Source organism: Peromyscus leucopus, chromosome 2 (genome assembly GCF_004664715.2).
Source record: "Peromyscus leucopus breed LL Stock chromosome 2, UCI_PerLeu_2.1, whole genome shotgun sequence".
NCBI classification, from domain to species: Eukaryota; Metazoa; Chordata; class Mammalia; order Rodentia; family Cricetidae; genus Peromyscus; species Peromyscus leucopus.
This window is the reverse complement of record NC_051064.1, coordinates 153,754,086-153,775,954: the sequence shown is the minus strand read 5'-3', so window position 1 is coordinate 153,775,954 and position 21,869 is coordinate 153,754,086. Positions and strand designations below refer to the sequence as shown.

Here is a 21,869-nt window from a genome sequence, read left to right as displayed (position 1 = left end):
GACATCAAAAGTTCACTCTAGGCTGGGGATGTAGGTCTTTGGTAGAGTGCTTGCCTACCATGCACAAGGCTTGAGGTTTGAGGCTCAGCACTCAAACAAACAATAAAATGAAAGAACAACAACAACAACAAAAAAAAAAAAAAAAAACCACCACCACCAAAGAAGCTTTAATGGACTGTCACTTAGGCTTCCTGGTTTCTGCTTCTATGGTTCTGAGCACTGGCTGCTCTTCCACAGAATCTAGTCTAATTCCTAGCACCCACATGGCAGCTTACAACCCTCTGTAACTGCAGTTCCAGGGGATCTAATGGCCTCTTATGGCCTCCACAGGCACCAGGCATGTACATGGTTCACATACATACATAAAGACAAAATACTCATACTCATAAAATATAAAATTTAAATTTAAAAAAGGCACTTCTTCCCTATCCCCTCTCTTCTTTTTACGTTCAAGAGTGCTTTGTCTGCGTGTTTGTGCACCATGTGCATGACTGGAGCCTGTAGTGGTCAGAAGAGGGTGCATGATCACCTAGAACCAGAGTTACAGAGGGTGCATGACCATCTAGAACTGGAGAAGAAGGTGCATGATCACCTAGAACCGGAGTTACAGAGGGTGCATGACCACCTAGAACTGGAGTTACAGAGGATTGTGAGCCACCGGATGGGTGATGGGAACCAAACTCAGGACTTTTGCAAGACTGTTCTTAACCACTAAGCCATCTCTCCATCCCAGCCCTCTTTGTGAGGCACACTGCAGGTATCAGCTCCGGATTGTACATCTAGCCTCATGCCCTTCTGGATATCACGGTCTCTACCTTACCAGGACCCTAATTCATACTTCTATGTTTGCATGTCCTGACTCACGTCAAATATTCTGTATGTTTACCGAAGGAGATACACAATGCCTGACTGGGAAGACCTCACCCTGTGTACTTTGCTATCTGTAGTATGGAGAATGCCATACTCAGCTGGGAGAGTCTGCAGCCCTGTCTTGCTCCTGGTGTAATATCAGAGCCTGTGTAGTCACCCTTCTTCACCCAGGGCTCTGGTAAGTCTCATCACTACCTGATCCTAGCTAGTATCATTCTTTCTCCCATCATGACCCCTCAGTACATAGGAGAAGTGTCCCAAACCATTATAGGGATAGCACTGCTCCTCTAGCCCTCTGGGTTCTGTTATGCCAGACCTCCATTCAATGCTGTTTTCTTCTTCCTCATCAATGGCGGTGTCAGTCTGGCTCTAGTGACACCTTGCTGGTAGCTGAACCTCCTAGGTTCTAGGACTGGCCAGGCCCTGTGCTGCGATGGAAAGAGAATCCATACTCCACCACACCCCTCTCCTGCCCAGGAGAGCAGTCTGACTGAAAGTGGAGTGGCTATTTTACTATCTGGAAGAAAAAGTTGAGAAACATAAGTCACTGCCAAGGTGTTGGAGCAAAGTCTGTACCTCAGGACACCCAGGACCCCTCAATCAACCCTTCTAGGCTTCTTATTGTAGGAGCTAAATAACATATGAGAACCCCTCAAGCAGACATTTTTGGTAGCCAGATTCTGTTCTATGCTAGCCCCCCCCCCCAACCCTCTTATACTGGAGCCTGCAGCTCCAGCCTTCATCTACCATCCTCTTGATGGGCTCCACTTTCCCTGTCAGATCCATAATATCAAGACTCCCAAAAGTTCCAACCTCCAGGGGACCCTACCCCTTATGGGTTAATTTGAGTGTAAGAGCTAGTTAGTAATAAGCCTGAGCTATCGGCTGAGCATTTATAAGTAACATTAAGCCTCTGAGTCAATTATTTGGGAAGTGGCTGCCGGGTATTTGGGAACAGACAGGAGGGAGAGAAACTTCTGCCTACATGTGGCACCCAAACGTTTGCCAAGAATTTCCACATAAAACCTGAGAAATCTCCAGGTGGTGATGGCCCAACTTTAATCCCAGCACTCGGGAGGCAGAGGCAGGCAGATCTCTGTGAGTTCAAGGCCAGCCTGGTCTACAGAGTGAGATCCAAGACAGGCACCAAAACTACACAGAGAAACCCTGTCTTGAAAAAAACCAAAAACAAAAAACCTGAGAAATCTTAAAAAAGTATTCTACGCACATGAAAACAGAGTCAAAACCAGCTTCTTGGTAACAGTCTTCTTTCCGGTAGGCTCTGTCTGCTGGTGGCATGCAGAGGTGTGGCTTCTTTAAGAGACGGCTTCCTGACTCAGAATTAGTGGCAAAAACTGCATGGCTCTTTTTTTTTTTTGTTTTTGTTTTTGTTTTTTTGAGACAGGGTTTCTCTGTGTAGCTTTGCGCCTTTCCTGGAACTCACTTGGCATCCCAGGCTGGCCTCGAACTCACAGAGATCCGCCTGGCTCTGCCTCCCGAGTGCTGGGATTAAAGGCGTGCGCTACCACCACCCGGCCCGCATGGCTCTTTTAAGAGGCCTTGCTGCCAAACACTTATATGGTGTTTGTGAGCAGCCAACAGCATGCTATTCAATGGTGGCATGGAAATAAAACCTCCCTAGAGTTGGGGGTGACACGTCACTCCCACCAGTACCTCTGCCATGAAGCTAGACTCTCAAGAAGCCAAGGAATGCAGTGGAGACAGCCATTTTAATCCTAGCTAGCTGCTTAGCAGATTAAATGCTCTTGAGGTCAGAAAAAGATAAGGATGTACAGTAAAGACAGATTAAACAAACAAACAAACATACATACAACCTCTATATGGTTCACAAGGTGTTTAAAAAAGGCTTGGGAGAGAAAACAGAAGGTATAACCAGTCATAAAAAAAGAAATATATAGGTGTTTTTTGGTTTTTCGAGACAGGGTTTTTCTATGTAGCCTTGGTTGTCCTGGAACTCATTCTGTAGACCACGCTGGCCTCAAACTCACAGAGATCTGGCTGCCTCTGTCTCCTGAGTGCTGGGATTAAAGGCGTGTGCCACCACTGCCCAGCAAAATATATAGTTATTACCTTAAAAGGGGAGTAAAGTAATATTTTAAAAAGCCACATAAAGATGGAAAATATACAGAGAGTCTGGATACTGTATGTTATTGTGTTGTGTTTGAATTGTTTTACTTCTGAGGAAGGGGGAACAGCTGCTAAGAGACATTTGATTATAAATGTAGCTGGGGGTTAGAGAGATAGCTCAGCAGTTAAGAGCAATGACTGCTCTTCCAGAGGACTTGAGTTCAATTCCCAGCAACCACATGGTGGCACAGAACCATTTATAGTGAGATCTGATGCCCTCTTCTGCAATAAAGATGTACATGCAGATAGAGCACTCATATATATAAAATGAATAAATCTTTAAAGAAAATGTTGCTGGATTAATCCAACTTATATATTTTGAAAATGCCTTGACTTCAAAATTTAAGTCAAAAGATATGTTACTTTGGAGAAGAGGTTCTGCTTTTATCTCCACAGGAAATGAGAAGCTGTGGATTCATTCTGGGTTAAGAAAAATCAGATTTGGCTGGGCGATGGTGGCGCACGCCTTTAATCCCAGCACTCGGGAGGTAGAGGCAGGCGGATCTCTGAGAGTTCGAGGCCAGCCTGGGCTAGAGAGTGAGTTCCAGGACAGGCTCTAAAGCTACACAGAGAAACCTTGTCTCGAAAAACAAACAAACAAAAAACAAAAAATCAGATTTGATCGAGGAAAACCCCCTGAAAAATCTCTAGTGAGAACAGATGGCCCAGAAGATCCAGTGTTTCAGAGTGCCTCTGCTGCAGTTTCCTCTGAGTTCTGTATCCAGAACGGCTTCAAGACTGCTGGCTGAGATGATCCAGCCTCACAGAATTCTCCAGTCAGGACTTGAGCATAATCCTAAATTTTCTCAGGGTCACCGAAAGAATACCAGTGCCCCCAGTCAGCAGGAAGTAATCTAGAGAATCACGCTCACATTCCCCCGCAAAATTACAAATGTTTGTCATAGTTTAGGGGGGTTAGTTACAGTTGTTATGGATAATGGTCAGGAAAAAAGGTAAACAAAGGAGATTAGATTCAGGGATCTTGTTCTGAAAAGAAGAGAGGGGATATAGAAATAGGAAAAAAGGGTAGATTATTGAATCTACTTTAATCTAAAAAACAACTATTAATCTTATATATTTTACATTAGTATGGGTTTTGGTTTACTGATACAAATTTAAAGTTAATTTTATTATACTGTATGTATATTTATACTCATTTAGGGTATTATGTTTATGCAGCTCATTTAAAAATGTAATATATAATTAAGAAATACAACCTTATAGTCATCTTAATAGTCAAACTTACGGTCACATTAGTTAGGTTTTCTAGGTATACAGAGATATATTTCAGATAGATAGGTAATCTTCAAACATTTCAAAGACTTACAGAATATGGTGTTTAAAATGTTTTAATAACTTTGGCTTTTCATGACAATGAGACAGGTTTGCTCCTGGCAGCACCAATTACTTCAAAGAGGATGATGGGCATCAAAGAAACTCCATGGGGAGTTTGTTTTCTTTATGACAAAAGCTAGCCACATGGGCAAAAAAAGTACCTTTGCCGTAACTGCTGACAGTATGCAGTCCAAATTAGACAAGCAGGACATAAAAGAAAGTGACTGCAGAACTTTGCCTAGACAAGGTGGGACAGTCCTTCAAAATCCTGCTTCACCGATAAGTCTGTCAGATATGTTAGGCTTGTAAGTCACAGATGGATGCCCCAACATTGCAGAGGAACCTTGGGTGACTGTCCAGGTAGCTCAAGTACCCTGTCATTAGGTAACATTTCACCCTTCTGGGGTCTTTGATGGAGTTGAAGACTAAATAATTGTAATTACAGTTTTACTTAGTTATAATAGAAAGTAAATTAGATACAAAACTTTAGACTCACTAAGATACATTATTTTCTCTAATTTTGCCAAATGCAAATGAATTAGTTAGTATTACTGTAATTCTTACTTAATAATTGTTTTTGTTGTATATAATCTTACTATGTTAAAGTTAAAACTTTCCTTTTTAATTAGACAAAAGTGGGGAAATGCTGTGGAATAATTCTCTTGTACACTGTAATGATTTGTCACTAGAATTGGTTTAATAAAATGCTGATTGGCCAGTAGCCAGGCAGGAAGCATAGGCGGGTTGACCAAACTAAGAATGCTGGGAAGAGGAATGGTGGAGTCAGGAGTCACCAGTCAGACGCAGAGGAAGCAAGATGAGAATGTCGTACTGAGAAAAGGTACCAAGCCTTGTGCCTAAACATAGATAAGAATAGTGGGTTAATTTAAGCATAACAGCTAGTTAATAATAAGCCTGAGCTACCAGCTGAGCATTTATAAGAAATATTAAGCCTCTGAGTCAATTATTTGGGAAGTGGCTGCTGGATATTTGGGAACTGGCAGGAGGGAGAGAAACTTCCACCTACATACCCCAACAAACAGTATATAAACAGTACATATATTCTGCAGCTACCACTGGGCTTCCAACACTATACTCATCTACAGGGCAAGAGTGACATTCAACAGAGTCAGCAAGATGGCTCAGTGGGTATCACCAATCCTGGTATTCCCAGGATTCCTCACAGTGGAACAGAGAAACTCCTGCAAGTTGTCTTCAGGCCTCTGCTTCCACACCATTGCACACATTTCACCACCAACCCGCCAACACATACACAATAAATAAAATCTAATTTAAAAAAAATGTGTAAAATGACACTCAACAAACATCTATCAGGTCTACAAACACAGAGATGAGTGAAGTTCTGTGTTCTCAGCATCAGCAGATAATTCAAGCAGGTTACAAATATTACAAAACAAAGCTTGAGTTCAAATACGTACTCACCCTTGCTCAACCATCTCTTTCTCCCAGGACAATCATTACACTAGCTTTCATCAGGAATTCATGACATTCTAGGCAACTGGTCCTTGTTCTCTGGTGAGGCAGTGTGCACACCAAGGAGCCCTAGGAGGCAGTATATAAGGATCAAGAGACCTTACAAAGTCCAACATCCCAGCCTTCACACTCATGCTTGGTTAGGACATTCATGGAACCAGGAACTAACTTCCTGTAACAATAACTAAAGCAAGAAAATAATTTTAAACAGATTCATTCACATAGCAAGTCATTCCTTCACATCATCAACATGCAACATCTCCCTATTTATATAATGGTGCATGCATCCTCTATGAACCAACACTTGGGTTATCCATTCATCCTCTCCAAGGAGTGGAGACACCCATTATGGCATGTACATATGTTCACCATTATAAGATGTTACACCCACATTTCTGCTGGGCTTGTCTAAGACCCTCTAGCCAAACAGTTCTTCCTGTTTCCCTCTTCACTACTGGGCATTAATATCATGAAACATCTGCACCCCAGTATGCATGCTGCCACAGCCAAGGTCACAGAATAGAGCCTAACCTTCCCCATGTAAGCATTTCTGACTGTACCAAGCAGTAGAAATTCCTACCACCAACTGTGGATTCAAATGAAGACCCAGGATCTACAAGTAGCAGACAGAAAGAAGGGGCCCAATATCTCCAGCAGTGAAGTAAGAGAAGCTCAAAGAAAAGTCCAAATTTCAGATCATATTTCATGCCCTTTGATGATTCAAAGCCAGCCAAGCAAGGAGCCACTGAGAGAAATCACCCCTACAGAGACATGGATGGATTTTGTTCACTCCACTGATAGAGAACTATCCGATGGTGCAAATGCAAACAGATTTCATATGTCAGTTGTTTACACAGGACCTTTCAAGAGGCAGTGTATGTAGGGATGGTGGTGCAAGTCCGTAATCCCAGCACTGGGGAGGCTATGGCAGGGGGATCCTAAGTTTGAGGCCAACTTGGGAAGTGTAGTGATGTGTTTCAACTCTCCCACCCCTCCCTTCGCCCCTCCCCACAAAAGAATAAAAAAGAAAGGAAGGAAGGAAGGGAAAGAGGGAGATAATCAACAAGGCATTTCACTGAGACACACTTCAGTAAGAGTCAAGCTGTACCATAGAGACGTAGACAACGGGTATCTCACACAATTGGGAGCAGACAAATCAAACAGAACAGAATACACCTAATATCTACCAAGGAAAGCAAGCACTGTCCTTTCCTCACAGAACAAGACCTCTGCCACATCTGCCTACACAGATTCCAAGTCCACTTGGATGTGTCAAAAAGACACAAGATTACCGCACAGTGTCACATTTTCTCCTCTCTCTCTCTCTCTCTCTCTCTCTCTCTCTCTCTCTCTCTCTCTCTCTCTCTCTCTCTGTGTTTTCTCAAGACAGGGTTTCTCTGTGTAGCTTTCTTTGCACCTTTCCTGGAACGCACTCTATAGCCCAGGCTGGCTTCGAACTCACACAGATCCACCTGCCTCTGCCTCCCGAGTGCTGGGATTAAAGGCGTGCACCACACTACCCAGCTATATTTTCTCTTCTTAATGCTTGTGGATCTGGATGGAGAACTCTCAGCTGCTTCCTCAGCACTATGTCTGTGTGTGTTGCTATGCTCCCTGCCAATGATAATGGACTAAACTTTGTAAATGTAAGCACGCTCCAACTAAATGCTTTCTTTTGTAAGAGTGTGGTCATGGTGTCTCTTCACAGCAATAAATAAAAATGATTAAGATACAGGGTCTGTCTAACTTCATGACCAGGACAAGGCTGTGCGTTAGCCCAGCCACATTCTGTTAGTGGTGTTCCTGGAATCACTGTAGGGTCTTTTCAGCCCTAACTTCGGAGATGTCTATGGTACCCATTATGTGTGATGTGCTATCATCCCTCACCTGGTCATCAGCTCGATGGTGATGGGGTGAATTTGGGATTTCACACTAGAGCAGAACAGGCAGGCAGGGGGACCCAGGCTCCATCAGCAGATTTGTGCTGCTGCCCACCACATCCAGAGCAGGGCCCAGGGAACCCTCATATGCCAGTGTAGACACTTAACCCTAGCACACAGTCTTTTTGTGACAACTGGCATTCTGACAAACCACCCACTCTACCCAGTAATGACCTGACAAGGCACTGTGAGGAAGGCCGGTACAGGGCACAGAAACTCCCACAGGCCTTGGCCAACATAAACCCATGAGAATCACCAGGCAGCTACTTTTCTAATTTTTAAAACATTCATACCAAGAATATGCTGATCCAGAATCTACCGAATTGAGGATGCACTGGCAAACCCATACAGCTCTTCTGTAAATAGAAATGTGTCTCAGAATTGTGAGTTTTAATTTTTTTATTTTTTTTGAGACAGGATCTCACTATGTAACACTGGTCGGCCTGGAACTCACTATAGAGACCATGCCAGTCTTGAACAGAGATCCACCTGTCTCTGCCTCCCAAGTGCTAGGATTAAAGCAAGCCCAAAATGTTTAAATTAAACAACACCAGAAACACCTTCAAATGATGGGTTAAACAAAAAACAAGAAACCAAACCAAACCAAGACAACAACAACAAAACCAAAAAACAATGGACTCCAAGTAAAGGTTTAAGAGTCAGGTGTGTTGATGTGCATCTGTAATCTCAAGTCTCAAGGAGGCTGAGGCGGGAGGATCCCAGGCCAGCTAAGGTTACCAAGCAAGACCCTATTCCAAAAGATCAAGATCTAGAGGGATGGTAAGACAGCTTATCATGTAAAGGTGCTTGCTGCCAAGCATAATAACCTGAGTTCAATCTCAGGAATCCACATGGCAGAGAGAACCAACTCCTGTGAGTTGTCCTGTGACATCCATACATGCCATGATGGCATGCACACACACATAATAATCAATTTTTTTCAAGACAGGGTTAAATAAATAATATTTAAATAAACTTTAAAAATGAATAGCAAAAGGGCTAGAGGGGGCATGGTGTCATAAACATGCAATACTAGTAGGCTGAAGCATGATCAAGAAATCAAGGCCGGAGCCGAAGAGATGGCTTAGTGGTTGAAAAGTACTTGTTCTTGCAGAGGACCCAGACTGAGCACTCACACGGTGGCTCACAATCATCCCTAACTTCAGTTCCAGGGATCCTTCTTTGAACTCCATGGGCACCATGCACACGTAGTTAACACACATACGTATGCAGGCAAAACACTCATACACATAAGTTGGGCTAGAGAAATGGCTCAGATGTTAAGAATGCTTGCTGCTTCTCAATAGACTTCAGTTCCCAGCACCCACAATGAACAGCTACAAACACCTCTAACTCCAGCTCCCAGGTATCTGAAGTCTAGCCTCTGAGGGCACCTGTCCTCACACGTACACACCCACATGCATACAAACACTGCTGGAGTCAACAAAGTGAGGAAGGAGTGGAAGAGCAGGAGGGTCATCTAAGCCTTTTGACGGCAGATATGGACCAACAGGATTTGGAGTTACCATGCTTGCTTTTGTTCTGGTCCAGTATTTACTCACTGTGTCCCCCTTCTCCCTTTTGGAATGGTAATGTATGTTCTGTGCCATTGTATGTTGGAAGTGTGCCGTGGATATCGTTCTATATAAATAAAACACTGATGGCCAGTGACCAGACAGGAAGTGTAGGCGGGACAAGGAGAGAGGAGAATTGGGGAAACAGGAAGAAGGAGGGGAAGACACTGCAGCCACCGGCAGGACAAGCAACATGTAAAGATGCCGGTAAGCCACCAGCCATGTGGCAAGATATAGATTTATAAAAATTGGTTAATTTAAGATATAAGAACAGTTAGCAAGAAGCCTGCCATGGCCATACAGTTTGTAAGCAATATAAGTCTGTGTTTACTTGGTTGGGTCTGAATGGCTGTGGGACTGGCGGGTGACAAAGATTTGTCCTGACTGTAGGCAAGGCAGGAAAACTCTAGCTACAGAAGTATGTGGTTTGATTTTCACCTTACAGGGGATTACACTTAAGAGACTGTGTTGAAGTTGGATTTTGTGAGTTCAAGGCCAGCTTGGTCTACAAAGCAAGTTCCAGAGAGAAACCCTGTCTCAAAAAACAAAAGAGAGAGAGAGAGAGAGAGAGAGAGAGAGAGAGAGAGAGAGAGAGAGAGAGAATTGAGACTGCTTTACTCAAAAGAGATTCTTGGCTTTTTTTTTTTTGAGACAGAGTTTCTCTGTGTAACAGCTCTGGCTGCCCTGGAACTCACTCTGTAGACCAGGCTAGCCTTCAACTCACAGAGATCTATCTGCCTCTGCCTCCCAAATGTTGGGATTAAAGGCATACGCCAGTCAATATTTTGAACTTTAAAATTTTTGGCCTTTTGATTAAAAGACTATGGAGACTTTTAAAGTTCGTCTGAATGCATTTTACATTATGATATGGCTACAAACTTCTTGGGGCCAGGGAGTGGAATGTGGTAGTTTGAATGAGAACAGCCCCGGAAAGCTCATATATTTGAATGTTTGGTCCTCAGTTGGTGGAACTGTTTGGTAAGGATTAGGAGGTGTGGCCTTACCAGAGGAAGTGTGTCACTGGGGTTGGGTTTGAGGTTTCAAAAGCCCACACCATTCCAGTTAGTGTATGCACACACTTACTCTCTCTGCCTCAATGTTATCTCAGCATGTAAGCTCTTAGTGACTGCTCCAGCACCATGCCTGTCTGCCTGCTGCCACGCTCTCCATGATAGTCATGAACTCATCCTCTGAAATTGTAAGCAAGACAATAAAATGCTTTTTATTTTTACAAGTTGCCTTGGTCATGTGTATCATTACAGCAACAGAAAAGTAACTAAGACACATACCTACACATAACTTAAAAATAGTGAAAATAATAAAGAAAAAGTTTCTAGCCATGGTGTTTACACACTGTTGTGAAATATTCCTTTACACTCTGTGAAGATATGTCACTGGGATTTTTTTAAAATAAAAAGCTAAACAGCCAATAGCTAGGCAGAAATTTCGGGGCAGGGAGAACACTGAGAAGAAGGTGGAGTCACCAGCCAGATGCAGAGGAAGCAGGATGTGCAGGAGCAGAGGTAACAAGCCATGAGCCACATGGCAGCATGTAAACTAATGGAAATGGGTTAATTTAAGTTATAAGAGCTAGTCAGAAACAAGTCTAAACTATCAGCCGAGCTTTCATAATTAATAATAAGTCTCCATGTGATTATTGGAGAGCTGGCAGGCAGGACAGAAAAAAACTGACTACAACACACCTTTAATTCCACCACTTTGGAGGTAGAGGGAGATAGAGCTCTGTGAGATCCAGGCTAGCTTGTTCCACATAGTGAGTTCCAAGCTAGCAGGGCTATGTAGTCAAACCCTGTCTCAAAGCAAACAAACACATAAATAAATAAATAAATAAATAAATAAATAAATAAATAAATAAATAATTAAATAAGCACACCCATAAAAAGAAAAAGTTATTCTACTGGGGGGGGGGAAGCTATATTCACCACCTAGAATGCAGCACAGAGGTATCAGATTAAAAGACTAAGGAGACATTACCAGAATATGGGGGGAAGTAATAAGAATAAAAGTTCCAGAAGAGCTGGGCTTGGTCAAGGACCTATAATCCTAGCTATCCAGAAGAATCACACATTCATTGTCTGCCTGGGCTACAAAGCAAGTTCAAGACTAGCATAGGCAACTGAGTGAGAATTTGTCTCAAAATAAAAAGTAAAAAAAAAAAGGGGGGTGGAGTGGGGATGGGTGGGGATTTAGCTCAGTGGCAGAGCTCTTGCCTAGCAAGCACAAGGCCCTGGGTTCGGTCCTCAGCTCCTGGGGTGGTGGTGGTGTTGTTGTTAAGAGTATAGTTTAGTGATAGAGTACTTATTTAGCATATTTGAAACCCAGGTTCAAATCAAAATACCATTAAAAAAAAAAAAAAAGAAATCATCCGGGCCAAAGAGATGTCTCAGCAGGTAAGAACTGGCTGTTCTTCCAGAAAACTCGGATTCAATTCCTAGCAACCACACAGCAGCTCACAGCCATCTGTAACGCCAGTTAGAGTACTCTTCTGGCCTCTGTGGGTACCAGGCACTAAAGCAGTGCACAGATACACATATACACATGATCATATTAAGAGACTTCTGAGCAGTTATTCATATCAGGTTGAACACTGAAAGGATTCTGAGCAACACTAAGCACAAAGTACAGCCCTGTTTGTCTTGCAGAGTCAACAGTCAGGAATCCCAAATTGAGCAGTAAGTAAATACTAGAGATAATGGAAGCCAGATTCAGTAGTGAAGACAGTTATCAGATGCAGGCAGCACTCTAGTTACTGCCCAGCTCACTTCTCCCAGGCAGTGCTCAACAAACTATTCTCCCTTTTACCCTGCAAAAGCACAAAAGACAGTTACCAATCCAGAGGGAACAGGGACAGAGCAAGCAGCATGCAGGCACTAGGATTAAGTGAGCTGTGGGCTATCACTGTAAGGATGGTAGAATTGGAGGATCGTTTGGCGCTGGAGAGATGGCTCAGTGGTTAAGAGCACTGGCCGATATCGCTTCTAGAGGACCCAGGTTTAGTTCCCAGCACACACATTGTAACTCCAGTTTCGGGGGATCCGATGCCCATGCCCTCTTCTTGTCTCAGAGGGCAATAGGCACACAAGGTTCAGAGACAACCACAGGAAACAAACATTCATACACATAAAATAATAAGTTTCTTTTAAAAATTAAAGATTATTTGTTGGCTATTATAATACCACATGGACAAGCTCCTGAAGAAACAGAAAAGACCTTTGGGGGGCGAGTTTGGCTCTATAGATGAACCAAGGGCTACACAGCTCTAGTCCTGACAGAGTCTGACTCACCCAGTCCTGGTCCAGTTCTGTCTTCCCAGCCCACAATCCACATCCATTACAGAGATAAGAAAGTCTTGGTCTGCAAAAACCCAAAGGTCAGCAGAGATCTGGCAACAAGCTGCTTGCAGTTAAGAACTGGCAGGTGATCTGACCTACATGGGCCTGGGAGCCAGTTAGAGCTGGGCAGCTGGATCTTGTGGTGTATAGAACAAGAGCCACACTACCCTATCACTGACTGTAAAGGTCTGAGTCACCATGTCCCTCTCAGATTATATGGGACAGTCCCAGGAGAACAGATAAAAACTAAGCTGTGACTACCCTTCCACTGGTTTATTAAGACTCTCTTGCTGATCAAGCAGTGGTGGTGCACACCTTTTCATCCCAGCACTGCAGAGGCAGGCAGATCTGAGTTTGAGGCCAGGCTGGTCTACAGAGTGAGTTCCAGGACAGCCAGGGCTACACAGAGAAATCCTGTCTTGAAAAACCAAAACAAACAAACAAACAAAGAGACTACTACCTTGCTGGCAGGACCTGACTCATGAGCTTCTTCTACTCCAGGCTGTTAAAAACGTGTACACAGAGCTGAGAGGAAAACAAGCCACACAGTGCTCTAGACCAGCAGCAAAGACATGAAGTCAAAGCTACAAGTCATTGCCTGAGATTAGCAGGCAATGGTAATCTAGTGAAATTATCAATTTTTTTTTTTTTGAGACAAGATCTTGAGTGGTAGCCCAGGCTGGCCCTGAATGTGTCAGCTCTCCTGTATCAGCCTCCAGAATGCTAGAATCACAGACATACAATACCATGCCTGGTTCAGGATACCATTCTTCACCCATTCAACATTAATTTTTCCATATTCTAGTTCCATGGATCCCAGGTTAAGAATGTCTGTTCTTAGCCGGGCGGTGGTGGCGCACGCCTTTAATCCCAGCACTCGGGAGGCAGAGCCAGGCGGATCTCTGTGAGTTCGAGGCCAGCCTGGGCTACCAAGTGAGTCCCAGGAAAGGCGCAAAGCTACACAGAGAAACCCTGTCTCGAAAAACCAAAAAAAAAAAAAAAAAAAAAAAAAAAAAGAATGTCTGTTCTTGGGCTGAAGTGATAGCTCAGGAGGGAAAGGGACTTTCTGCCAATCCACCTCCACATATATGCCACGACATGTGTGTACTCACATACAAAATTAAAAAAAAAAGCCTGGGCCGGGCGGTGGTGGCACACGCCTTTTATCCCAGCACTTGGGAGGCAGAGGCAGAACTGTGAGTTCGAGGCCAGCCTGGTCTAAAAAGCGAGTTCCAGGACAGGCACCAAAACTACACAGAGAAACCCTGTCTCAAAAAACAAAAAAAAAGCCTGTCCTTAGTGGAGGATGTGGCTCACTGGCAGAAGGCTGGCCTAGCATGCTCAAAGCCCGGCACAAACTGGAGGGGCAAGGAAGAAGAGAACAGGGGTAGATGGAATGGAATGTCTGTTTTGAAATAGAGGACTGAGGATGTTCTCAAATACCTGGCCAGGACATCTGGACTGGTCAGTGGTGATTTAGAGAAAACATATAAAATCTGTATCATGTATGTCTGAGAGTTTATCTCAGGGAAATAACCCAGAAAAGGGCCTGCATAGACTAACATTCTGTCCACCCCATCTTGCTGCTAACACTGACACTGGAAACCTCAGACCACTCAGTAGTGAAAAATTTGTACTGAGTGAGGGACAGTCACTCCTGACTACAGCAACACACTGCAGCTTTTGAGGCTCTAAGGAAGTGTTTATCGCTTTTGAGGAATGGATATTTTTAGGACCATTTGTGTGGTATGCTCAGATTAAAGGCACAAATAATTGAGGGCATCCACATTACCAGCCACAACACCTCCATGTGACAGACAGGACCTTTATGTTGTTCTCATTTGTTTACACTGGAAAAAATAATCACTTTAAAAGGCTTCCTATTTCCTCACTTAATGCCCCCCCCTTTTTTAAATTTAAAACTGTTTCATTCTCCTTTCAAATGTGCTTTGTACCCATAGATAGTGATAATACAGTCCTGTAATTCCAGTACTGAAAGGCTGAGGCAGGAGGGTCACAAGTTCAAGTTCAGCCTGGGCTACCCCTTAAGAAAGACCTTTTCTCAAAAGAAACAACAACAAAATATTTTCAAGTTTATTTTTAGTAGATTACATTCATCCATGGGGTGGTGGTGGTAAACAACAACAAAAACACTGAACAAGGAACTCACCTCTCAACCACAGTGTTTTGCTTTTTGTTTTATTCTTTTGCACGCTTCAAGGATTCAAACCATCAATGTCACAGCCAAACTGTCTGTTTTATGAAACCGCCGCTCGCAAAAATAAAGTTGCAGCTTGGGACCTGGCTGAGGTGCCCCTTCCACAGCACAAAATAACATGCTTCTGGAGCCAGAGTCAGTAGACGCCCACAGATGACAGGGTGCCTGCCCTTGCCATCCGGGCGGCGCCTCTCCCTGATCCCAATGCGGTCACAGCCCGCCCGCGATGCCGCCGGTGCCCACCCGTCTCCACCCTACCTGTGCGACCAGCCCTGCTCGGTGCCAACGGCCTCTGACTTGACCTGGGCTGACTCCAGGACGGGTGATCCCAGTCCCCGCTGGGGCTCAGTTCTGAGGGATGCCACTGGAGTGATTCAGTGCCTTCCGCCCACGCCCACGGACGACACTGCAGGTTCCCGCCGCCGCCGACTCGGGGCCGAGCAGCCTCACACCGAGGAGAGACGCCTCCGAGCCCAGGGCCCGGACTACACACCCCCTGGCGGCCCGCTGGCAGGGCACACGGGCGTGGGAGGGAACCGGACGTGACGCACAGGAAGCTGCGGTGGACGCCTCGCCATACGGAAGCGGGTGCCTAAGGAGTCCTGCGAGTTAGTGAGGACGAGCCACTAGGCAGCGCCACCTGCATGCACACATTGGCATCTTCCAAACCAGAACCGGTACACGGGCTCGCACCCGGGTCGGCCCATTGGCACCCTCGGTAATGTTCGGCAGCAAACCACGGGGCGGAGGCGCGTGCGCGCGTGTGTGGCGGGGTGGGGCGGGGAGAGGAGGGTCGACTGTTAAATTACAGCACCACCTGGTGGCCTCCCGTTGGCACCTTCCCGGACATCCCACCACTCCAGGCCCGAAAGGCTGAACGAATGGCGTCTCCCCCTTGTCACCTTTTGGTACATCCCAGAACGTTCCACCGAGACCAGGAGGGGAGGGGTCGATTCGCTCAGGCTGCAAACTGTAAGTCAAACCTGGATTTTGAAAGGAAGGAGCCTAAAATCTGACTAGAAAGTCAAATTTAGCGAAGACCAAAGCGCTTACAGGCGAACACCCGGAACAACCCCTGCACCGTACTCTCTGGGTCTCGGATGACGCCAAGTCACGAGCTGTGGGGCGTGAAGGTTCCTCCTTCAGGGCCGCAGGATGCTCGCTCTGGCGGTTGAGCGCCCCATGTGGCCACTCTGCCGGAGCCTGCAGGCCGTTTTTATCACTGAAGGTTCTTTTGTGGGAAGGTTTGAGGCTGCCTCTTTCCTCAGCTGGAGATACTTCTCATCAAACCTTCATTTGCTTTTCCTTGGTTTTTTGAAAGTCAGTAAGGTTTCTCCTTCAAATATCACCCAGAATAAGTTAAAATGGAGCTTCTTAAAGCTTTTCCACTGGAAAACCCTTTCCATATGCAAATCAAACATTTACTGATAATCAACCTTAAACTACAATTCTTTGCTGGCAGGCAGAGGCCAGACTGCTCTCTTTAGTGAGTTCCAGGGTTATGTAGGAGACCCTGTCTCAACAAACAAACAAAACCCAGTTCCCTTTTGGTATGCATGCAATTTTACCACTTACTAAAGATGAAAGCAAACTGGCTTATGAATAAGAAGGTGTGCTTCTTTATTTATTATTCACAGAAATAATTAAGTCTTGGCTGAATATTTGATACTGCAGGACGTGAGTATCTTCAGCATTTTTTCAGAGTTGATATTTTGATTTTGTAATCCTCAATGATGAGAACACTGCTTCATTTAAATGGTATAGTACAAATTGGCATAAGTAAGCCCCTAATTAAATGCTTCCTTTGATAATGTTCCTTGGTCATGGCGTTTCTTCACAGCTATAGAATAGTAATTAAGACATGGAGCAACAGGTAAAATCTGATCTCTACAAGAAGGCTAAGGTCTGGGCCTGGTGGCACACACCTTTCATCTCAACACTTGTGAGCAGGCCCCAACCTTCATAGGAGCCAGACCTTAGCACAATGGACTCCATGATCTTAGCACATGGATAGCATCACCTATCAAAATGAAAATGAAGCCCTAATCCATCACAAACCTGAGCCATCATCTGAGGCTCTGTAATTAACATAAGCCTCTGTGTGTTTGTGGCTGTGGGGGCAGGAAAACTTCCATCTACAAACGCTGCCCAGCACTTGGCTCAGGGTCGCTGGCGGCCAGCTCCACCTCGAAGGCAGTTGTCTGGAGATGTGTCTCTGCACTGTGGCTGGCATGAGACAAGGAAGCCTAGTGTGGCTCCGTTTCTGTGCATTTAGAGCCTTTTTTAAAGCTTTCTCAGGTCTTATGTGGAAATACCTGCCCCACATTTGGTGCCATATGTAGGCAGTTTTCCTGTCCCACAGACGGTCTCAAATAAACAGAGGCTTGTATTAATTACAAATGCTAGGCTGATAGCTCAGGCTTGTTACTAGCTAACTCTTACACATGCATTAACCCATGTATCTATCTATACTTTGTCACATGGCTCATGGCTTGTTACCTCATTTTTTTTATACATCCTGTTTGTTCAGCAGATGGCTGGCATCTCCCCTGACTCTGCCCTTCCTCATCTCATCATCCTCAGTTTGGCTTTCCCACTTAACTTCCTGATCAGCTACTAGCCTGTAAGCTTTTTATTAACCAATGAGAGTAATACATATTCATAGTATAAAGGATTATTCCACAGCATTTCCCCCTTTTTGTCTAATTAAAGAGGAAGGTTTTAACTTTATCATAGTAAGATTATATACAACAGAAAGTTACTAAGAATTACAGTTACAATTTCCAGTCCATTTGTATTTGACAAAATTAGATAAAACACTCAATTATCTATCCTATCTTGGTGAGTCTAAAGTTTTGTACCTAATTTACTTTTTATTATAACTAAGGAAAACTAGTCTTCAACTCCATTAAAGACTCAAGAAAGCCGGGCGGTGGTGGTGCACGCCTTTAATCCCAGCACTCGGGAGGCAGAGCCAGGCGGATTGCTGTGAGTTCGAGGCCAGCCTGGGCTACCAAGTGAGCTCCAGGAAAGGTGCAAAACTACGCAAAGAAACCCTGTCTCGAAAAACCAAAAAAAAAAAAAAAAAAAAAAAAAAAAAAAAAAAGATGAAATGTTATCTAATGACAGGGACATCAGGCTGTCTGGAAAGTCACCCAAAGTTCCTCTAACATTGGGGCATCCAACTTTGGCCTATAGGCCGAGAATATCTGACAGAAGCAGGGAATTTTTTTTTTTTTTTTTTTTTTTTTTTTTTTTTTTTTTTTTTTTTTTTTTTTTAGAAGCAGGGAATTTTGAAGAACTGTCCTACCTTGTCTTGGCAAAGTTCTGTAGTCACCCCAATTGCTTCCAACTGTCAGCAATTGAGGCAAGGGTAGTTTCTTTGCCTACATGGCTAGCTTTTGCCATAAAGAAAACAAACACCATATGGAGTTTCTTCAGTGCCCATCATCTTCTCTGAAGTAGATTGGTGCTGCCAGCAACAGGTATGTCTCACTATCATAAAAAGCCTAAACAAAAATGTGGTAGTGTAGTAGTTTGTGAGATGTCTCGGTGGGTAAAGACACTGCCAAGCCTGACAACCTGAGTTTGATCCCTGGAACTGACAAGACAGCAAGAAAAAAATTGACCCCTAATTTACATACACCAACACACACACACAAAGTAATAAATAAATGCATAAATACATACATACACAAATAAATAAATAAATAGGGGCTGAAAAGATGGCTCAGGCACCTGAAGAAACATGTACACATAGTCAAAAATAATAAAATTATATCTTAAAAAATTGAAGTGAAATGATTCTTTACTGCTACAGAAGCCCCTGAACATTTAGAGGGCAACTCTATGTCGCCTAAACTTAGTTTGCAGAAGACTTCAGAGATCTTGAAATCTGCCAAGGCCTGCTTCCGCCGGATACAGATTCTTAACTTACAAAGAAAAAAAAGTCTGTTTTAAGCCTCTTAGATAATTTGACTATGGAGATCGTAATGTTTTCATTTCTTTAGCTGTTTTTGTTTTTGTTTGTATTGTTTTGTTTTTTTTTAAGCTGGGCTTGGTGACCTAGGACTGAATTCCCAGCTACTTGGGTGGCTGAGGCAAGAGGATCACAAGTTTCAGGCTTGCCTGAACCATACAGTGAATTCAAGGCCAATCTGGGAAACTTAGTGACACCCTGTTTCAAAAAGTAAAAACAAGACTGTGAATGTAGCTCATGGTAGAGTGCTTATTTATATGTATACCTGTTTTAAGAGAGTATCTCATGTAGCACAGGCTAGCCTCAATCTTTTTTTTTTTTTTTTTCCAAGACAGGGTTTCTCTGTGTAACAGTCCTGGCTGTCCTGGAACTCACTTTGTAGACCAGGGTGGCCTTGAACTCACTGAGATCCACCTGCCTCTGCCTCTGGGGTGTTGAGACTAAAGGTGTGCACTGCCACCAGCCAGCTCTCAATCTTCTTATGTAGCTAAGGATGACCCTGAATTACTGATTTTCCTCCCCAAACCTCTTAAGTGCTAGGATTACAGGTTTGGGGCACCATTCCTGGTTTACAAAGTTCTAGGGATAGAACCCAGGTCTTCTTGAATGTTAGGTAAACACTCTTCTCCAAGCCAGCTCGGGTATTGACTTAATTGTTTTCCCCCAATCACTGGTTATTATCGATCATTTTGGGTTGACCTCTGGTATCTTGCTTTCTCTCTACACAGAGGTGACAGGATTTCTCTTGGAGGCAGACAGTAGGGAAGGAATGAGGCTATGCCTCAGGTAATGTTCTGGGAAGCTAGGCTGCTCACCTTCAAAGCATTAGGAAGCAGGCAGTTCCCAAGGGGTAAGACTTCTGACCTGAACCATGAAGAGGGTGGGTGATAGGACCTGCTTGGGTCTATTCTCATTTGGGCTCAGTACTGAGCACAGGCCAACACCCAGTGTTCCTCACCACCCTTTTATTGTAACCAAGTTATGTCAGAAAATCAGACAGTTGTGTCCTTCTACAGCATCAGAATTTGAGAAGCAGTAAATCTAAAAGTTGTGTCAATTTTGTTGGTTTTTCCAGCTAATAAAGATTTAATCTGTTAGATGTCTCCCATTGGCAACCATGAGTTTCTTTTTTAGTTGTTTTGGAAACTGCCAGAATTTGTCTTGAACTTGCTATATAGCTGAAGATGACTTTGAACTCATGATCCTTCTGTCTCCAACCTCCCAAGTGCTATGATTACAGGTGTATGCCACCACATCCAGGCCATTATTCCAATCTTAATTACTAATATTAACACTTAGATTACATATTACTTTTTTGTTTTGGGTTTTTTTAATTAATTAATTTTTTTTTTTTTTTTTTTTTTTTTTTGGTTTTTCGAGACAGGTTTTCTCTGTGTAACAGTCCTGGCTTCCCTGGAACTCTCTCTGTAGACCAGGCTGGCCTCGAACTCACAGAGATCTGTTTGCCTCTGCCTGCCCAGTGCTGGGATCAAAGGTGTGTGCCACCACCACCAGCTGTTTTGTTCTTTCAAGACAGGATTTCTGTGTATAGATGTGGCTGTCCTGGAACTCACTCTATAGACCAGGCAGACTGACCTCGAACTCAGAGATCTGCCTGCCAGTGCCTCCCAAGTGCTGGGATTAAAGTTATGCATGGGGTTAAACACTGGGTGCTGCTTGGACACCATGCTTAGGCCTAAAGGAATGTATAAAGGGCTGATGTGATCCCTCTCTCAACTCTCTCCTCTCTCATACCTTTGCTTCTCAAAACAAAGAAGGTCAAGGGTCCAAGGTCAACAGTCATTGCCAGGAGTGTGGATGGCCCTGGGAGCAGGTCTCTAACACTCCTAATGAGCCACCTCTCTGGCTCAGAGTCTTTGGGCAGTGCTGGGTCTGACTCCCAGCCTCCAAGTGTTCTTTAGGCCATGGAAGGGATGCCGGCTCTGGACAAGGAGACTGAGTTATGGGTCCTGGGTAATGTGGGGCTGTCACATACTGTCACATACATACAATGAGCAGTTTGAGGAACACTGGCACCCTGCTAGGAGAGACACTTCACAAGGTGAGGCTCCAGGTACTGGGTATGTTCCAGCAAACAACAGTCATTCTTGCTGTCAGTGGGTTCCTGAGTTCTGACTACATCTGTGATTAGCACCCTCAGGATCAGTACTCATGGCGGTTCAGTAGGGAGGTAAGTTATGTAGACCTAACTAAAAGTGAACCTGAGAGTCTTGATGCTGTCATTGTCCTAACAAGCAAAGTGGGCCTAAACAGAGCAGGCAGTGACCACCTGGGGCCTGGGCTGGCCTACAAGGTGGGTGTATAAGGCCACTGGCTGGCCCTTTGCTCAGCACAGGGCTGTTTGTCTTGAGAACCATGCTGGGACCTAGGCAGGTTCAGGGCTGCATAGAAGCAGGCACCCCAGTGGTCATCTTATTTTTCTAGCACTCAACAAGCTCTTGACACACAGGCAGTAGTCTGGAGTGCCAGTGCCCACCATATCCAGGCTGCTAGGGGCTGGTAGAGGTTTGCCTGGCTTACAGCTACCCCGACCTAGACTAGGTATTTGGATGGATGGTGGGTGAGGGTCAGGTGGCTTCCCTCACCCCCTTGCAGCACTGGGACTCTGAGACTCACTTCCACTTTGGTCTCAGTGCTCTTCCTGATGACAGTGCAGCCTGACTTGAGGACACTACACCTGAGACGCTGCGTGGCCATGGTCTTTGGCCTTGGTAGTTACTTTTCCATCTTAGCTTTGGGCACTACATGTGACCTTCTCTCTGCAGAGGTCGCTGTGCCCCTCCCCCTAAGATACAATGCTATATTGCTTTAGGGTGGGCACCTGGCCAACCCAGAGCCATGGTGCTATCAGTGAGGGCAAGGGTTTCTCTTGTGGCTAGGGTGGCCTCTGGAGACTATGCTGGATGCCCTTGAGACTTGGAATTGGTTACATAGAGA

General features: G+C 44.4%; 1 protein-coding gene across 6 annotated transcripts in view; it reads right to left on the bottom strand.

The window, feature by feature from the left end:
- Positions 1-17,605, bottom strand: part of LOC114708237 (solute carrier family 35 member E2A) — a 36,850-nt gene extending 19,245 nt beyond the window's left edge. The window contains exons 1-4 of one of the 6 annotated variants that reach the window (XM_028891382.2): positions 15,191-17,605; positions 11,065-11,171; positions 10,445-10,551; positions 5,797-5,916 (exon numbers count right to left, since the gene is read on the bottom strand). The gene's annotated coding sequence lies outside the window, so the exon portion shown is untranslated. Of the gene's footprint in view, positions 1-5,796; positions 5,917-10,444; positions 10,623-11,064; positions 11,172-12,666; positions 12,737-15,190 lie in introns of those variants that run through there. The other 5 variants (XM_028891384.2, XM_028891383.2, XM_028891381.2 and 2 more) reach the window with 5 other exon arrangements.
- Between the last annotated feature and the right edge of the window lie 4,264 nt (positions 17,606-21,869).